Raw genomic sequence first — 6446 nt, 5'->3', positions numbered from 1 at the left:
GGAGGCCATGATGCAGTCACAGTGCGGTTGCCAATTTATAAACTTCAAAAGAAACAGCATTAAGACTTAAAGACTGAAGGCACATCTCTTCATTTTAACAAGGTATTTTTCTTTTTAATTTTTAGACAGAGGAGAAGGGAAGGAGAAAGAGAGGGAGAGAAATATCAATGTGTGGTTGTCTCAGTCCACTGAGCCACACCAGCCAGGTTTTGCAAGGATTTTTTAAATTTCTCTAAACAATGATTTTAAATGTAGAGACTTAGAAATTTTTTGATATGACTATTGCAAATGAGTTTATGTTTTAGGATGCTATGAAAATAGTATTTTATTTTCCTATTTTTATTGTTAATACACACACATATATATGTATATATACATATATGGGTATATATGTGTGTTTGTGTTATATAGAGATAATTGATTTTATATGAACCTTATATCCTATAACATGATAAAATGTATTTGTTGGTTCCAGTAGTTTTATTTTGTAGATCATGTAGGACTTGACATGCTCATATTCCTGTAGTCTTCATATAAAGACAGCTTTTTGTTCTTGCTGACGTGTATTTTTAACCTAGGTTTACTGCAGTGTTAAGTGCGTCGTGTACAATGATAAGTAGTATCATGTCAGTGTTTCTCATTTTACAAGGAAAGTATAGTCTTTCATCTTTAAGTAAAATACTGGCTGTCAGTTTTCATAGATGTCCCATAACAGGTTGAGGGAATTTGACTTTATTTTTAATTAGATGCAAATTTTTATTATCAAGGGTAGGGACTAGACGGTAAGTAAGAGGGAGATAACAGGAGAAAGAAGGTGAAGGGGCAAGCACGGGGACACAAATAGAGGACACATGGGCATAGACAACGCTAGGGGTTAATGTGGGAGTGGGGTGGACAGGGTAGAGATGAGCAAAGGGGTAAAACACAGGACCACTGTAACTGAACAACAATAAAAAAGTGAATAAATGTGGGTTTTTGGTATCCTAAAAAAAAGGTACTTTTCACTTAGCATAACGCTCTCTAATTTCATCCATGCTGTCACGAAGGATAGGAGTTCATTCTTTCTTTCTGCTGTGTAGTATTCCATTGTGTAAAAATACCAGTTTTTTGATCCACTTATTTACTGATGGGCACTTAGGCTGTTTTTAACACTTGGCTATTGTGAATTGTGCTTCTATGAACACTGGGGTACATAGGTTCTTTTAAATTCATGTCTCAGGCCCCAGCTGGTATGGCTCAGTGAATTGAGCTGTGGCCTGTGAACCAAAGGGTCACTGGTTCAACTCTCAGTCAGGGTACATGCCTGGGTTGTGGGCCAGATTCCCCAGTGTGGGGCATGTGAAAGGCAACCAGACAGTGATGTTTCTCACCCTCTCCTTCTCCCCCACTTCCCCTCTATCTAAAAATAAATAAATAAATATTTAAAAAAATAAAGAATAAATTGATGTTTCAGGATGCTTCAGGAATCTCGCCAGTGGAATTACTGGGTAAAAAGGTAGTTTCATTTTTAGTTTTCGGAGGAAATTCCATACTGTTTTTCACAGTGACTGCACCATATGATCTCACCTATAAGTGGAAGCTAACCAACAAAACAAATGAGCAAACAAAATATAACCAGAGAAATGGAAATAAAGAACAAATTGACAGAGACCAGAGGGGAGAGGGAAAAGGGATAATATGAGAAAGAAGGAAAGGGCCATTGAGGAACATGTTTAAAGAACCCATGGACAAAGACAATGGTGGAGGAAGATTGAATGTGGGAAGTGCTGCTGGGTAGGGCAGGGGAGAGTAACGGAGGGAAAATGGGGAAACTGTAATTGAACAATAGAAAAAGGGTATTGAGTTTTTTCAAATTTAGATATTTTTGCATATGATTTTTCTTTTGTTTATTGATAGACAAATTACATTTTTTGTTTTTTAAACATCAAACCAACCTTACATTATTGAGATAAATTCAAGTCATGGTCATGGCGTAGTATCTTTCTATATATAGTTATATATAATTTGCTAATATTGGTTAAGACATTTTTGCATCAATATACATGAGGGCTATTGGTCCATAGTTTTCATTTCTTATAATGCCTTGTTTTGGTTTGATTATCCTGGTAATGCAGACCTCATGTACTCAGTTAGGCTGTATTTCCATTTTTTCATTTTCTGTTTTCAGAAATAGTTTAGGTAAGATTGGTGGAATACACCAACCTAGTCTTTTGGATCTATAGTTTTCTCTTCTGGAAACTAGTTTATAAATTAAGTTTACATATTTAATATCTTTAAAGCTAAAGTGCTACTTATATTTTATATCATTTTTGAAGTCATTTTTGATTATTTTTTCAATTATTTAATTTTTTTTCTAAATTGTTTGTTTAGGCTGTTATAACAAATAGACTAGGTGGGTTGCAAAACAAAAAAAATATTTATGTCTCACAGGTCTACAGGCTGAGAATTCAAGTTCAAGAACCAGTCAAATTGGTTCCTGGTGAGATGTTCTTCCTGGTTTACAGGTTGTCTGCTTACTGTGTCTTCCAATGGCAGTGAAAAAAATCACCTCTCCCTATCACCTATTATAAGAATGCCACCCTCATGACAGAATTACTTCCCCAAAGGCTCTACCAGAAATTTACAGAACATTCTATCCAAAGCAGCAGAATACATTCTGCTCTCATTTATATGGAACATTGTCCAGAATAGATAATATGTTAGGCCACAAAACAAATCTTTGTAAATGCAAAAAGATTGAAATCATATCAAATGTCATTTCTGACCACAACAGTATGGAACTAGAAATCAATTAACATGAAGAAAAATGGAAAACTCCTGAATATGTGGAGATTAAACAATATGCCAATGAACAACCAAAGGGTCAAAGAAGGAATTAATAGTGGGGAAAACATATCTTGAGAAATATGAAAATAGAAATACAACTTACCAGTATCTATGGGATGCAGCACAGCACAGGCCATTCTGATTAGGAAAGTTTACTATTTGTTAAGTGGGTATGTGAGTTTTATATTGATGCTACAACAAATGACCACAAGCCTTATGCCTTAAAACAACATGCATTCATTATTTTACTGTTTTTTATGTCAGCAGTGGTACAGATCTCATCAGACTAAAATAAAGGTGTCAGTAGACTGTATTTCTTTCTCAAGTGTAGGGAAGAATTCCTTTTCTGCACATTTGGTATGTTAGCAGAACTCAGTTCCTTCCAGATGGAGAATCAAGATTTAGATTTTTTTGCTGGCTGAAATCTGAGAGTAGTTTCCTGTATATAGAAACAAGTGCATTCTGTAGGTAGTGATCTCTCTCTCATTCGCTGTGTGATATCACTGATGGACAGAAGGGAAAGCTTTTTGTCTGAGTTCATCAATGGGGACTTGGATTCTATTAGGCCTGGAGCTAGAGAATACTGTGTTTTAAGGGATGTGAACTGATTCCAACTATTGATCAATACCATACTGACTTTACTAAGTGCTTTGAAGTGCTCAAAAAACAAAACAAATGAACAGAAGAAACAGACCTACAGGTAGATGTGATTGTGACACTGACAGGACTTGCTGTGCATTTTTACTAGGTCATGGCATCTGTGAGCTCCTTGCCCCAAGGGACTCCCATCACTCCTTTGCCCTTTATAATCAAATAAGATTTCACTTGCATCAATGAGGGGAGCACGAATTTCATGTGGACACTAGAATAGAACGTGATGCTGTGGCTTTACTACTGTTGGACACCTTGCATTCAGGTTGTGACAAAGGGTCAAAAGTAGAACCTCACAGATTTTGTCCTCATTTTTGGAACACTAGTCAATACTTCCAATTCCTGTGATGGATCTGGTGTTGTGACCGTGAAATGGGCCACCTGTTGTTCCTCTGGACCACAGTCATCAAAAACTGACCCAGGTCTACCCCAAAAATGTACCATGTGTATTTGAAAATAATGTATATTCTGCTGTTTTGGGGTGAAATGCTCTGTAGATATCAATTAAATCCATTTGATTCAGTGTATCATCTAAGGCTTCTGTCTCATTGTTGATTTTCTGTCTGAAAAAATCTATTAATTGAAGTCAAGAGTGTTAAAATCTCCTACTATGACTTTATTTCTGTTGATCTCTTATGTCTATCAAGATTTGCTTTACATATTTAGCTGATCCTATGTTGGGTACATAAATGTTTAGTAGGGTTAAATCCTCTTGTTGGATTGTTCCCTCTATCAATATGTAGTGTTTTTCTTTGTTTCTTACTATAGGCTTGGTTTTAAAGTCTATTTTGTTTGATATAAGTACTGCTACCCCAGCTTTTCCTTTTCCATTTGCATGAAACATCTTTGTCCATCCCTTTATTTTAGTCTGTGTATCTTTCATTCTGATGGGGTTTTTGGAGAAAGCATATATATGGGTCTGGTTTTCTTATCCATTCAGTTACCTTGTCTTTTGATTGGAGCACTTAAGCCATATTTATTTATTTATTTATTTACTTAGTTAGTTACTTATTTAAATATTTTATTTACTTATTTTTAGAAAGAGGGAAGGGAGGGATAAAGAGAAGGAGATAAACATCAATGTGTATTTATCTCTTACACATCCCCTACTGGGCACCTGGTCTGCAGCTCAGGCATGTGCCCCAACTGGAAATCAAACTGGTAACACATCAGTTCAGAGGCCAACACTCAATCCACTGAGCCACACCAGCCAGGACTAAGCCATTTATATTTAAAGTGAGTATCGATAGATATGTATTTATTGACATTTTATGTTTTACTATTTTTTTCTGTTTTTTTTTCTTCTTCTTTTTCTTAAAATAAGCCTTTTGGTATTTGTTGCAATACTGGTTTGGTGTTAAAAACTCCTTAGCTTTTTCTTGTCTGGGAAGCTCTTTATTTCTCCTTTATTTTAAATGATAGCCTTGCTGGGTAAGGCAGCTTTGGCTGTATGTTCTTGCTTTTCATCTCTTTGAATATTTAATGCCAATCTCTGCTGGCCTGAAATGTCTGTTGAGAAATCAGATGACAGTCTAATGGGAGATTCCTTATAGGTAACTAACTTCTTTTCTCTTGCAACTTTTGAAATTCTCCCCTTGTCTTTAAGCTTCAGCATGTCTCTTCTCATCTAGAGCATCCATAACTGCTTGTTTTCAAATTTAATAATTAGGCCAATGATTCTTTTTTTTCAATGGCAATACCAAAGACAGTAATAAGGCTAAAGTAACATGGTGCAATTTTAGTGTTTCAATCAGGAAGAGAACACTTTTCTGTATTACACAGAGGAATCTAATAATAATGGATAAATGAATTCAGTAAACTAGCAGGATACAAAATTAATATCCAGATATTAGTTGCATTTTATATGCCAATAATGAACTATAAATAAGAAAAATTAAGAAAAAATCCCATTCAGTTACTTCGAAAATAATAAAATGCCTAAGAATAAACCTAACCAAGGTAAAAGATCTGTACTCAGAAAATTATAAGACATTGAAGAAAGAAATAAAAGAAGATACAAAGAAATTGAAGTAAATACTGTGTTCATGGATAGGAAGAATTAACATAATTAAAATGTCCATACTACCCAAAGCAATCTATAGATTCAGTGCAATTCCTATCAACCATTCCAATGACATATTTCATAGGGCTAGAAAAAGTATTTAAAAATATATATATGGAATCACAAAAGGCACTGAATAGCAACAATGATCTTGACAAAGAAGAACGAAGTTGGAGGGATCACTCTAATATTAACCTATACTATAAAGCTATAGTAATCAAAACAGCATGGTACTAGCATAAAAACAAACACTTTGATCAATAGAACAGCATAGAGATATGAGTAACAAATCCACACCTTTATATTTAATGAATATTTGACAGAGGAAGCAAGCACTTACAACAAGCTAAGTATAGTTTATTCAATAAATGGTGTTGGGAAAAATGGAGAGATATGTGCAGAAAAATGACACTAGACCACCTTCTCATGCCACACACACAAGAATAAATTCAAAATGGATTGAAGACTTAATTGTTAAACCTGAAATCAAAAATCGTAGAAGAAAACATAGGTTGTAAAATCTCAGACATTGCTTTTGTCAATATTTCATTGGCTATATCTCCTCAGGCAAGAGAAACAAAATAAAAAATAAGCAATACACATTTTGCAGTATGTCAGACAGTTCTACACAATAAATAGCTATACCCCCGGAAATGCTGGGAGTGCCCTCACTCAAAAATACTGACAAACAGGGTCAGATCTGTATTGGAATGTCTCCATACTGCTTTCCATGGTGGCTGCACCAATCTGCATTCCCATCAACAGTGCATGAGGGTCCCTTTTCTCCACATCCTTGCCAGCACTTGTTCTTTGTTAATTTATCGATGATAGCCATTTTGACACGTGTGAGGTGAAACTTCATTGTGATGTTACTTTCTTTTTCTTTTATGATTAATGACATTGAGCA

General features: G+C 35.0%; 1 pseudogene; it reads left to right on the top strand.

Moving 5' to 3' along the window:
- Positions 1-3332: 3332 nt before the first annotated feature.
- LOC123816412 lies at positions 3333-3931 on the top strand (annotated as a pseudogene).
- Positions 3932-6446: the final 2515 nt, after the last annotated feature.

Source organism: Phyllostomus hastatus, unplaced genomic scaffold (genome assembly GCF_019186645.2).
Source record: "Phyllostomus hastatus isolate PE091 unplaced genomic scaffold, TTU_PhHast_1.1 phas_contig_209, whole genome shotgun sequence".
Classification (NCBI taxonomy): domain Eukaryota; kingdom Metazoa; phylum Chordata; class Mammalia; order Chiroptera; family Phyllostomidae; genus Phyllostomus; species Phyllostomus hastatus.
This window is presented reverse-complemented; position numbering and strand designations above follow the sequence as displayed.